At 40.9% G+C, this 11,360-nt stretch overlaps 1 long non-coding RNA gene across 1 annotated transcript; it reads right to left on the bottom strand.

Annotated features, from left to right (window-relative positions):
• Nucleotides 1-2,914: 2,914 nt before the first annotated feature.
• On the bottom strand, nucleotides 2,915-10,757 carry LOC116397245 (uncharacterized). Its single transcript, XR_004213666.1, has 2 exons — nucleotides 10,208-10,757; nucleotides 2,915-8,093 (listed from the first exon to the last, which is right to left on the bottom strand). It is a non-coding gene; the product is annotated as an uncharacterized LOC116397245 (long non-coding RNA).
• Between the last annotated feature and the right edge of the window lie 603 nt (nucleotides 10,758-11,360).

Below are 11,360 nucleotides of genomic sequence, written 5' to 3'. Positions count from 1 at the left end.
ATTTCAAGCCGAATTCTCATTTCTCTCTCATGCTCTATTCTAATTTTATATACTATATAACTATATATTTCACTTTTTTATCACTCATATTATTCAATACATCCAAATACAGCTGTTTAGAATAATTTTGAGAGCCAGGGTGCTGTCAGAGCCTGTCTCTGGGTCTCATCTATAGGATTTTCTCAGTTCATGTGTGTGTATGTGGCTGTAGCTCAGCCTATCATCGGTAGATTTCAGTCAATGAGCCCGCCTTCGAAGCGTCAGAGTCTCAGGAAGGCGGGTGCCGGAGCGGGTGTTGATTGACAGATTTTTCGGCGAGTAAAGTTGCAAGAAGTGCCGCGTCTCCTCGAGCGTAAATTTCCTCGCTGGAAGTCTGACTGCTCGCCCATGGTGGATTGACCGCTCTTATTCTGGAAACAGCTCAGAAGTAAACAGGATGCAGTTAGCATCAATGATTCTAACTTTGAAACGGATAATCTGCGACGATATTTTACTCATTTTTCATAAAACCTGGCCCAAAACCCACGATTTTTTTCGGCGAAGGGCAGTACCATCTTACCGTTCTCCACTCACAGCTTTCTAGTGGTTATACGGAGAGAAAAACCGAAGGTAATTATGTGTTCGGCCACGGGTGCTAATGCTATAAAATGCATTGCAATGCTAGGTAGCCGCTAGCATCGTGGTGCAAATATTGATTCGCCGTACTCATAACGGCGATTTATGCCCAGGATTTCATGCTTTTATGACACGTTTTCTAGATGCTTATATAAGTAGTCTATAGTTGTGTTTGGAGTGTGTAAGAAGTGACTTATATGATAGTGTTGCCCATACGTTGCTGTTTAATCTGGAAAAAAAACTGGACAAATCCACAATACTGGCGAACAATAAGGCTATTTTCAGGGGTGCTGAGCCCGAGCGCCCGTAGCCAGAAGGTTAAACCTGTTAAACCCTAGCCCTATTTTTAGGCCTCTGCTCGAAAATTGCATACCCATACTAAAAAGAGTATATCTCTGCAACCACAAGGTATATTTGAATAATGTTTGTATTATAATAAAGGGAACACTTATGAGATTTGTTCAGATGTGTAAATATCAGTGTATATGTTACTGGTTAAGAGTAAATGAAGATGATTATCTATTTTGAATGATGCAACTGAAAGTCTAAACCTCTCCCATATCATAGCACAATATGTGAGCAATCTCTCTGCAAAGTTTGACTTTGATAAAGTGAAGCAGAACAAAACTAGAGAGGTTTTAGTACAGAGAGGTCAGGCGTGGTCTCCAAAATGGTCAGTATATCCGTGCATTTTAGTTCCAGTAAGAAGTCCTTCTCGATTCATGGATGCCAGTGAAGACAGTCGAGCCTCCCCAGTTGTATTTCTTGAATATGTTTTAATGCGTGAATAAATTATAAAATAGCTATAACTTTGTGATTCTGTCTAGGCCAGCAGAGAAGGCTTTGCTGGCCCTGACGGCCCACCACTGGAGGATATCCTCCCTTCTCTTCCTTTCTTGCTATAGAGTGCTGCAGAAATCGTCCGAGTCCTAAAAACAGGAAATAAATTAGCATTTTTGCACTTCCCAATCCCTCATCTCACAGTCCTTGCCCCAATACCAGTGTCCCCCCCAAAGCCTTAAGCCCCTAACCCTTGGGGACTTAACTGACGTTACCGCCTAAATGACTGAGAGTGAGAGGCTGTCATGTTATTTACAATTGTGGGGTTGTGTTTCAAAGCTTTACTGCCTGATTTGAACTTCTTCCAGGCTTTTACCTTACTAGACTAGGTAAGTATCAAATAATATGTATACTTGGTTTTGTCAAAACAGCGTAAATAGGCTAAATGGCTGAATAAAACAGGTGTGTAATATAGCCTATGCGTGCAATTCCTCTGATTTCATGTGTTTGTATGTACAATCTTAAATTGATAAGGTTTCTGCATACATGTAATATGCCAGGCTGAAAAGCTGATGGGAGTACCAAGACAATGTTATAAAGATTCTCCACGCTATCCTACCTATAGGGAGAAAGATAAGCTTGTTGATACTGTTGGTCATGGATAGAAGCTAAGACCACTAACTATACTAATGGACCCCGAGGCCTCACTTTGCAGTTTGTCTAGCGCGTCTTAAAAGAGGGAGGATTTCTCCAAGGGGGGCCGAGAGAGGGGGCAGTGGCCTTCTTGCTAGAAGACCGATCTTAGAAAAGGAAGTTAATTCAGAAATGACAGCCCCTTCTAATGGGCCACCAGAAGAAGCCTTATCTGAAGAGGAGAGATTAAAATGAACCGAGTTGCAAAGCAATTTAGATGACATGTATCAATAAAAGCAGAGGAAGCCTTTGTAAGTTCAAGGCAGAAATAGATAGACTGTCTGCCTATCTCTTTAAACTAAAGTAAAGTTTCATTCTATACTACAGTGGAATATTGAGGGGACTGGTTACTGGACAATATCTCAAAGTTGTGTCATGAATATTATTCTACTTTATACAAAACTAAGTTTGATGGGGATGCCATTGTCAGCTTTTTGTAATTATTTGGACAGTACATTCAATCAGCCAGGAGGAAGTTAATGTGTGATATTCCAATCACTTTAGAGGAAGTGAAAGTTGCCATAAATCATCTAAAAAACAATGGTTCATTTTGACAGTATTTTCAGAGAGCATTGCAATATCTACAGTGTCTATCATCAGGACACAGGCTAAAACCTATTAAAGTAGCCTAGTCGAGATGGGGTCTAGAGACAGGTAGAAGGTTCAGACGTAGACATTGTTGAAGTCAATTGGTCATGGTCAATGGGAGTAAAGCCATCTAAATATATATATCAGGGTTTACAGCTGTTTCTGAGGTTCCTATTTGAGGATAAACCGGTACGGGTTGAGGGGAGAGTCATCAGTCATCAAGTTCAACAAGTTTGACTTCATAGAAAAAACTTTAATGATCATGTTATTGTATTTACAAATATAACTCACAAACTAATCAGACAAGGTACAACAAAATGACATCAAGGACTAAGAAATTTCCTTTCATACAAGAAAACTTACAAATAAAAATGAAAACACAACAATCACTACGAATTGTTGGAGAAGAAAACATGTCTAATGTTCACTTTCATCAGAAAGTCAGAGTTTCAGATCTAACGAGGGCCAATGTTTTCTTCCTGTTGGACATTTCAAAGACTACCAGCAACATGAAGAGGTGAGCTCCGTATAAAAGGGTTGGAGAGTGTCTAGCCCTGGGTGTGCTTCCTGCTGTGAGGATATGGAGAGTGTCTAGCCCTGGGTGTGCTTCCTGCTGTGAGGATATGGAGAGTGTCTAGCCCTGCGTGTGCTTCCTGCTGTGAGGATATGGAGAGTGTCTAGCCCTGGGTGTGCTTCCTGCTGTGAGGATATGGAGAGTGTCTAGCCCTACGTGTGCTTCCTGCTGTGAGGATATGGCCTACATTCTGAAGACATATCACTGTAAACAATGGTCATGTTGCTAAACGGCTCCACTGCAGTTCATATGCACATTCATGATGTTAGTGTTTCTGTTAGTGTTTGATGATCCAGCTGCTCAGTTCTCCTCAACAGACACTCTGTTTGCTGACCAGCTTAAATGACCACTTGAGAACGTGGGTGTGCATACTGTAGAGAAGAAGAAATCCCCCCCAAACATCAGCGTACACTTTTCAGGTATTCTAGCACTTTTCCTTAACCTGACTCATTTATATCGAGTCTTGAGTTTGTCAATGGAAAAAAAACTTTTACAGTGGTCAATTATAATCAATTAATACTTCTGATTTAGAATTATATAATATATATATAACATTTTATTTGCATTGAAAATGTGCATAAAAAACTAAAGTAACATTTAAAAAATATTAGAGTAATTCCACATTGAAAAATAACATTGAATTGGAAAAATACAGTTTAGGAAGCATTTCATATTTTACATTTCAAGATGTGCATGCAGTATGTCAAGTAAAAATCATATCTTCATACACACTTTCAAATTAAAGAGAGGTATGTAAAATACAAAGAAAATGAAATGGACACTGAATACTTGATAAAAGGTTAATAAACAAAAGAAAGCTCAACCTACAACATATGGTGTGGCTGTAGTGTACGTGGCATCATGTGATCTACAGTATATCTGATCAGCTCCACAGAACAATAAGGACTTCACATCCAGTTAACAGAATAAACCCTGAAACAGTGAGAGCTTCTGTGTTCAGGCCACACACGCTGTGATTTGGAAGACTGATCGGGATTATGGAAGTGCAGTGATCGAAGAGAAAGAAAGTGGGATGATGGGAAGAATACTCTTGTTCACCAGAGACAGATGAAAGATCAATAATTGCTTATTTTTCAAATTGACTGTTGCTTTAAAATATTGTCTTTGTTATGATTGACCGCTCTGAATGGCACTAAATAGTCCTAATGTTGATAACCTCTACTCCTGTTTGGAGTATTTGGGCTTGTAAGGTGCATCAAAATCAAAATGGAGAATCATTGGGGGGGTCCCTGAGAGGAGAAGACATCAACTAAAGTTTCCAAAAAGAAGAATCCATCATCAACCTGCTGACAAATCACAGCAAAAACTAGACAAAAGCTGCCTGAAACAGCTCTGGAGCCAGCTCATTACGCTGCAGTTCAATAAACAACGATCCAAGTGTCCCAGTTATAGTATTCTGGACTAATGTCTGAGTATTTGGCAATATTGTGGATCTGGATTGTTTATGTGGCTGGGTGAAAGGTCATGGACTAAAAACAAAAGCCCACCATCTGTTCATGTTTCCTGTGACTCGTGTTGACTGGCTTCTGTCCGAGTATGATATTGTGTCTTTTGTCTTCCAATTTAAACCATTAAATCAATTTAAAACGGTTATTTTAATTGAGCCTACTACACAGGTGGAGTGTCTGTTTTTGTTGTGTATGTTTTCAAGGTTCATTATGCAAATGAAATTTCCCAAAAAGCCAATAAAGGTAAATCATTTATAGATTTGTTTAATATGAATTCATTCCACTTTGACACCGAGTTCTCTGTTAAAGTTCAACATTCAAACAAGCTGCTCAAATTGGACTTTAACGTCAACATCAGTAAATATTCTGACTGAGAAAAGAGAAGCAGCACATGATCATGATGAGTGAACATTTCACCTTCTGATGATGGGGTCATTTAGGGATCTGTCCCTTAAAGCTGGAGTGCAGGACTTTTACATATGAACGTCCGGTTTGTTCCAATCAAGCGTCTTCCAAACGAGTGAACACACTGCTGATTAACACCGTCACCGCCAGGGCAGCTCTCGGTATTTCTCAGTTTATCAGAACTAATGCTGTGTAATGTTTAAAAAAGGATTCATTCATCGGGGCGGCGAGCTCACATCTCTCCTGCAAGCATACATCTAAGCTGTTTGTGTAATTACTGTCAGTGCCAAGGGGGGAGACAAACGTTCTGCACTCTTTCAGGAAACACCTGGACCTGATGACCCTTTAACCCAGCTACGTTTTTGTTCCAGCCCATTTATTAAAGCTGCATTCATTTCTTTTTTCAGCCACCTGGTAGCAGCACAACTGTGAGACAAAACTTTGTAGCTGCTAGATGCTCCTCTGTGTTCACCTGCTAGGCTCTCACTGTGTCTGTGTGCTGCTTGGCACACACACACACAGAGCTCTACTGCCTCTGGGCAGTAGAGCACAGAGGCTTTAACAGAGCGGCTTTAAAAGTGATGTCATGTATGACTTGTAATACATGTGGAAAACATGCATTCAACAAATTCCTTTTTTAACATCAGTCAGTCATCCAAACTTTGTTCATCACTTAATAAGCAAATAGCACATTGAAGCAGTTTAATCAAAGGGGATAGATAAGTGATAGATAACACACAAAACTGAGAAAACAATCCAGAGAAGTTCATTTGTGGAGATTTTCTTAGGTGATAAAAAACATGTTATGGACAGAGGGAGAAAGAAAAGAGTTGATGATCTGACCTCTCCTAACACCTTCTGTTCACACAGGCAACATCTCACACTACTTATTGAACCCATGCTAGTTTCACATCTACACATACAAATGGAGCAGTAGAAAAGCGTCATTTTCGTGTTTGCATTTTGTCCAACTTCAGTCTTCACTTCCATGTCCAAACATGACGCCATTGTTTACAGCATTAACTGTGGGATCCAGAACATGTCTCTCCCTTCACTCAAGGAGATGACATCAACAAAGACATGATTTGCTACAAGGACGATCTGAGGTATGGCAAAGTAGGTGATATTTCCTATTTCCATAACATCTTGCAAACATCTCCCAGGTTTAATGCAAGAGTTCTGGGAACCTGGCAGAATATTATCAAAGTTTTTGTGAAGCAGTGAATGGAGCTCTATGGGCATGCTCACTTCAAGCATGTCCAGAGCAGTGGATTCAGACTTCTAGTGTGGTTCAATAGGGGAGATGAGATCAATGCCATTCCCCAAAAAGAAACATTACAGTGAGGCCCAAAAACACAGGCCTGAGCCACAGAGCCCCGCCCACACTGGAAGGGAAAACAATTCACCACTCTCCATTGACTTGTGTCAAGGTTCCTCCTCGCCGCCTTCGCTAGAAAACAGATAAATGGCGAGAAGCTGGCGTGTGGTTCAATGCTCTACCAACACAAACACAGAACTAAGTTTTTAGAAGCTGTCAAACCGAAAGAGGCATCAGCAGGAAGAATGAGAACTGTGGGATCAGTTTGAACTATATTTCTGTATATTAAGCTAAAGCCTGATGACAGTATGCAACTTGTCTTACAGTGGAATATGGATCAATTAGAAAGCTATGCAGTATTATGTTGGCAAGTGCCTTAGCCAACGACATTAGCTTGCTAACGTGTCCCGTTATCGTTTAGACTGCACCCCTGGAAGACATAGGGTGCTAAATGAACCCTTTGAGATGCTGAACTCTGTAGCTGGCTCCAGCACTTCAGCCCTGGGTTGCTAATTGTTTTCCCTGCTGTAGGCGAGGTATTCAGAGTACGTCCGTGTCTCTGCTCTGGATGTGGCAGGACTGATAACATAATCCAAACTAACAGGACATGACCTCAAACATGCAAGGGTTTATGGGTAGGAGGAGGTAGATATTGACATCTGGAATTGGAGTGCCCAATTCACTTTGAACCTTGCCACTGTTAACAGTAGTGGTGACCGTTTCTCTAGGACACCACTGGTTTGCTCCCATTACAAATTGCAGCCACCACAATATTGAGAACTGAGGAAGGTATAATGCTCAGACTCATGCTCATCAAAGTCATGTTATTGCTGCGTGGGATTTATTTAATCTAAGTCTGAAGGTGACAACAATATGCTGTTATGCGCATCACATCTGTAGCATTACATTTGATAAATGATGTTATCATTCAGGTGACACCCATGTGCCGTCATCCTGGATTGATATTCGGACCACTGTGCTGTTAAAGGGTGCTACAACAGATTGAATGATATCGTTTCCACCTTGCCAAAAAAAAACAAAAAACTGGTAAACTGCTCTAAACATGCTTTCTACCGACAGTCCTTTAGATCAGCTGCTTACATTGGCCAAGTGTTGACATTTGGGCAGCCACAACATTAATGGCCACAATATTCAGACATAAGAATTTCAGTTACTTTCAAAAACAGCAGAATATTACAATCTGATAAGAAAAGATGGTAAAAAAAGCTCTACATGGTTTATTGTATAGAAAGGATCTGAAATGGCAAGCCTGAGGGGCACCAATCAGAATACAGTCTGGAAAAGTAACAACGGTTCATATGGCAAGATCATCACTACTCTAGTGTTCCTCTCTCTTAAGGGAAGTAGTTTACAAATACTGGAAAGGACTTATGCATTTCCCTTTACATTTAAAATGATATATTAACAAAGTGTTAGAATACAGAGAGAATGCATTTATTGACAGTTAGGCCAGTGCTGGGAACAGTCCCGTTCCTCTCCCTGGGGAGGAGGGGTCTCATTGCTGAGCCTTACATTGGCTGGTTTGGATTAGGGTAGGGTGAGCAGGTGGAGACAGGCAGAGCTGCAAGGCCACCCGTGAGTCATGCTGCCTTCGCCATGGCAACCCTGATATGGTGCGGCATTAGAGGATCTGAAAGGCAGGACAGAGTGTATATAGTTAGGGATTTACTTCCTAAAATAAAACTATGAAGACATTGTCTGTGCCTTCTTTTAAGGCTCTTGAAAGTGCTGGACTGCAGAACTACAGAAGGCACAGTGATCACGTAGGACATCTGTTTTGAGCTCAGTTGAGAGGAAGAAAGCAGAAACGTAGAAGTAGACGGTGGTCAGTATATACACATTATATTCAGACACAGATTGATTGATATGAAAATTGTATTTATTTGAATTGAGGTATCTGTAACCTTCAGACAAGATGGCCACAGCCCTTTGTTCCCCAACTTAACCGTTCACCTCATTCCAATCTGTCCGTCCACTGGCGACATCTTAGATTCTCTTACAAGATGCCACACACCAGACTAAATGGAGCCAGCCATGATGACTCTTACTGGATTACCAATGCCATCAAAGTGGCAACAATATTCATTTATCTCTTGATAAAATGTAGCTAGATCCATTGGTGCATGCACTAAGGATGTGAAGATCTTTTCTGTCTCTTAAGGAATGGCAGCATGGCCGTACTTGAACAGCTTTTCTAGGGTCCTGTTACTTACATAGTACCACTATGGACACCATGACAACGATTGCTTGTTTTGAGGATAGGGGATAATGGATAAGTTATTGCCTCAGCATTTCTTTTTTGGCAGAGATTATATCTATTATCTTTTTGTTGTTTTCAAGGCACGTTCTTCCTCCATGACAGTCATCCACATGGCTAGTTAGAAGATTAAACGCTTGCTGTACACACATCGAGTGGATGTAGGATTTATTCAAGACTGACATTTGAAATGTAACGATGTGACACATCCCTCGAATGCTGCATGTCCCCTGCATGATACGGCACGGCTCTACTCAACCTGGTACCACCTCGGTGGAGGTTCCAAGAGAGCTAAGCAGGTACAAGAAGGTGGAGCTAAAACTCTGCAGGCCACTGACTGGTCAGCAAGAATCATCCCGAGCACGATACCGGACATCCAGCACAAACCCACCGTCTTTAAATAGCTACCACTGTATTCACTCAACCGAAATGTGATGAACTGGCAGCCTGTAAAACTACGACGTCCACTACTGTATACATACACGATGCCATACATGAAGTACACTACTACTACTTACGCGACGGAGTACAATAACACCCCTACACCGTACACTAACACTACACAAGGTACAATACACTGTACACCATGTACACTAAGAAGTACACTACAGAGTACAACTGAAGTGCAGACGCTCCTGTGTGGTTGCAGATGAAAGGATCCAGCGAGTGTCCCATTGAAGAGGATGTCACAGCAGTCTGACACGGTGATCAGATGAGAATCCCGCCTACACTGAGGGCTAACTATCTGCAGTGGAAACGAGCCATATACTCAAATACTAGAAGGTCTGTGGTCATTAAGCAACACTCTCTGTCCTTAACCATCAACCACAACGCTCTAGAAGTAAAGATGGCCGTATTTCTTTGATAAAGACAATTATTGCTGGTAAGAAGTTTGCTTTCATCTCAGTCTCTGACAAACAAAACTATTTCATTCCATGTTTTTGTATAAGAAATATTCACCAAACTCAAACTTAAGAATCACAACTAGAAGCGCTAGAGTAACATCAATGCTTTTCTGAGTGACATCAATCATTGACAGCATAGCACATATTACACTTTCTAATACATAGAATAAAGAGAAAGTACTACGTTAATGGGAATAATCCCTGTAGCCTTAGAACTCAGCCAAAATGGGAGTCTAGTAAAACTATTCAATCACACTGTGGCCTCCTGCCAGATCTCAGGGGAAGCTGCTGACCATTTAGTAAATATTATGAACATTATTCTTAGATGTAACAAACACCTCTCTCCCCTCTTATGTATTCTCCCCACTAACCTCTGGCCCAAAAGATGAGACACTCTTGTTAATAACGTTTTGTCTCCATTGCTTACATATGTTTGACAATAGTTGGATGGAGTTAAGCACACGTTTCCCTTTGAGCACAGTGTTGGGCAGTGTGTTGTTGGTACATATACACTAGTCACAACACAGTCTTTATAGCAGGACTCATTTTTAGCCCACGTGGAATGACTGAGGAGTACCTTACCACAATATTGGCTCGTTGCGTTGCTCGTTTTCTTCCTGAGTGTTTGCTCTTCTGGGACGACCATCTTCCTCTGGACACAAAAACACATGAACATAGCTATATGTGGCCTGACTTAGTCACATTTGATCATCTTCACTTTTTTTTATTAATTGTGTTTTGTGGTCATTGTCATTCGACACTGTGGGAATGCTCTTCTTTAGGCATGACACCAAGGTATCTCCTACATCAGGCACAACATTTATCAGCTCAAATCTCATAAGAGGCCAGCTAAACGCTACAATCAGGACTGTATAAAGAATTTTAATCAAAGAAAAAACACACTTTCACATTAATTCTGATGTGAACACAGGTGCATCACAGCACACACTCAGCTGTGATCAGGAGTGTGGTCAGAGGTTCCCCGTGGAGTTTGTGACCACTATTAATGCTTTAGGACAATGTTTTTATGTGTGGGCCAAATTGGAACCAATGCTAAAGAGCTGCATTCTCTCCAATAGCCATCAGGGGGAGACTCCTCTGGTTGTATAGAAGTCTATGAGAAAATGACTACTTCTCTCTTGATTTATTACCTCAGTAAACATTGTAAACATGAGTTTATGGTCTCAATCTCTAGTTTCAAGTCTTCTTCACTACAGCATGATGTTCATTTAGTAAATGATGGTCCATTTAGAGTCAGACAGACCATGAAGCAGGGGATGCTTTGGGGTTTGTTTTCACTTCAATGTTAATTGTAATCCTTCTGGTCGCTTTAAAATGTCGTACTAAGTTCCATCCTCTCCAGTCCCTTCTTGTAGCAAAAAACAACCAAAATGCCGATCTTGAAGGGGAGGAAAACATAAATGGCTTACCAAATCTCATTTTCTAAAACCTTTCAGGTTGTGGGTTTGAAGTCACAGCAGAGACACATTCATGTGCATGGACTGGTTATGTTTTCGCTGCAGAAATGTAGCTATTTTGCAATACAATCGAAGAAAACGAGGAAGTGCAACATTTAGAACACACACCCTGAGGCCCAGACTAGAAATCCAAGCTGAACTAGCAGCCTGCAGTTCCAACTACGTCACCGTTAGTGTTGAATTAAATTGGAAAAAACTACACATATACACACACACACACACACACACACACACACACACACACACACACACACACA

Source organism: Anarrhichthys ocellatus, unplaced genomic scaffold (assembly GCF_004355925.1).
Source record: "Anarrhichthys ocellatus isolate YVR2014 unplaced genomic scaffold, GSC_Weel_1.0 scaffold64, whole genome shotgun sequence".
Lineage (NCBI taxonomy): Eukaryota > Metazoa > Chordata > Actinopteri > Perciformes > Anarhichadidae > Anarrhichthys > Anarrhichthys ocellatus.
Note: the sequence above shows the minus strand (reverse complement) of the source record. Positions and strands in the feature narration are given on the sequence as shown.